General features: G+C 37.5%; 1 protein-coding gene across 4 annotated transcripts in view; it reads left to right on the top strand.

Annotated features, from left to right (window-relative positions):
- LOC135223652 (neuromedin-U receptor 2-like) overlaps nucleotides 1-2,500 on the top strand; it is a 908,589-nt gene that overhangs the window by 203,873 nt on the left and 702,216 nt on the right. The window lies entirely within an intron of this gene.

Raw genomic sequence — 2,500 nt, forward strand, 5'->3', positions numbered from 1 at the left:
ATAGTGCAACTACGAGGTTTTCCTCCTGTTACACCTTTCAAACCTTATAACGGCAATTTTCATTTCAGTGCTGAATGACCTCATAGGTCCCAGTGCTTTGCCTTTGGCCTAAATTCTATATTTAACTCAACTCGACTCATCCAGCATTATACCAAGACCACCAAAAGACAGATCTATTTTCGTGTGCGTTGATTATACGGCGTACAGAAAACTCATTTGCGCCGAAGAACTTTTTACTTGACAGTTTTATGAACGCTGTGGCTACAGTTCCGGTAACGGTAGCCGTAAAGCGACTTTCCAAGGCTATGGTTACGACAGTTTTTTTATGCGCATGCGCGTGTACTTCTGGGATCCGTCCCTTGTGTTACGCGGGAAGCATATCCCGAAGTGGTATATCATTGAGCTGCTGGGCCAATCACAGCCCGGAAAACTGACGTAGAATGACGTCATCTCCTTTTCTGCCCGTCATCGGAGGAGGACGAATGATGCTGAAAAGTTTCGTGTATTTCAGAAAACCTATTAGGCCTATACTCACCCCTTTGGCTGTGTTCAAGACTACCATTCACTTCCCAGCAATATCAATTGCAATTTTTTTCTGACTAGATACGAACTGCCTTTACGTAGGTCAGTTAGAAAAACATAAAATCAAATACTTAATAGAAGATGGAATTTTCGTTTGGCGGTATAACATTATGGTCTGCGCTTAAACAGATATTTCAATATGCGCCGAAGCTAATCTCTCGTTGTCTCACGAAGTCACTAAGGATTGTTAAACGTTCTATGGCGCCTCTCACGTAAGCCTGCCCTATAAGTCTATAAACCATTCATGGGCGTCATGTCTTCATGAAGTATGTCACTTCTTCCCTGATTTGCCTAGGCATACAGGCTGGAAAACCGTCATGCATGGAACGCTGTGAGTAGGTGACGATTCCCCATTCCTCTTTCGTGAGAGAAATAATGAATTTAATTACATCCAGCTATTTCAGCTTCATAATTTGGTTTGCTACATTGCCTGGAATACTACTCCTCTCATGTCTGGAAAAGGTGCTCTACATATAGGCCTGCTTCCTAACTTGACAGCTGAATTCAAATCAAGCAAGCTTAATTAATGATCACTTGTCTACTGACATTCGTACGCAGTTAATGCAAGGGAGCCAGTATCTCTCTTCTCTCTCTCTCTCTTCTCTCTCTCTTCTTCTCTCTCTCTCTCTCTCTCTCTCTCTCATACGAATATTTTCTGTCATTGCTCCAAGGAGTTTGCACCCTGTATTCCCTGCACTCTTAAAATGCCCAAGGAGCATTTGCCCAAGCAATGTAATCGCACACTTCATCTGTGGATATGGTCAACTCCCATATTAAATGGCGCCGTGAATGATTCTTTCAAATTGTCTCTAGTTGTAGAATTCGCATCCTTCTTCAGTTTTTTGGTTCTTTTGACATATTCCTCTTTAAAATCCAATTTTGCTGTCACTTGAATCAATCAATATTGATTTGTCTAGCTTTATAAGAATTTCTATCTTATTTAATTATCAAGTTCAATTTTATGTCTGTGAGCTTGATGTGGGTTGTCTAGCCCATCTCGTATACTTTTCAGCAAAACAATAGCAACATGACCTCCTATTGCTGGTTAATTGATAACCATTACATACTGTAAATGTAGCTTGTAATACTACTGCTGAGTTAGAATACTGAAACAAATGTTTTCTCATTTTTACAGTAAATAATTCTAACATAAACTATTGAAACAAACAAAAAAAATAAATAAAACTGGGCTAATACACAGTGGTTACTTACACGCTTACTAAGTATCACTGAACTATTTTTGAAAATTAGAGGATGTGGATAATAAAACATCTTACATTAGTCAAGGCAATGATAGACTAATTACTGTCTTGTGGCCCTACGGTCGTATTAAAAAAAATATTATAAACCTTTTACCATTCCTTGAAAAATGAAAAAAAGGAAAAAAAAAAATTAGACTATGGGCCAAAAGCATTTTCTTGACATTGGTCATCATTATGGTAAAAGTCAATACTTTGGAATAAAAAACACACAATCAAACATTATACATAAGAATTTTCTTGAAAAAAAGATAGGGCAAATTACGATTTTAGTCGGCAGGCCAAGACCCTAAAAAAAAATTTTATGGCATTTTTTGTTCACAGCTGGCAACTATGCCAGAACGTATCTCTATAATGTAAGGATTCAAAATTAGCATTTATCCTTTATGGTCAAAATGTTAAAATTTTGAAATTTCCCCATGAAAAAATATTAAACGCCAAATTTTGGCTCAATATCAAAATCGAAATGAGGGAGCAGGATAATTCTATGCAGTACATGACATTCCGAACAACTTTTGTTAAAATAAACTTCACCCAAATATCTCATATTTGCCCTGCGCAAGATTTTACTCTTCATAGTATGCAGGATTTTGAAGTTTGTGTGCAAGATTATTAGTTTCATGCGCGTGATTTTGAGATTAAGATGTGGGCTTGTGTAG

This window comes from Macrobrachium nipponense, chromosome 10 (assembly GCF_015104395.2).
Source record: "Macrobrachium nipponense isolate FS-2020 chromosome 10, ASM1510439v2, whole genome shotgun sequence".
Classification (NCBI taxonomy): domain Eukaryota; kingdom Metazoa; phylum Arthropoda; class Malacostraca; order Decapoda; family Palaemonidae; genus Macrobrachium; species Macrobrachium nipponense.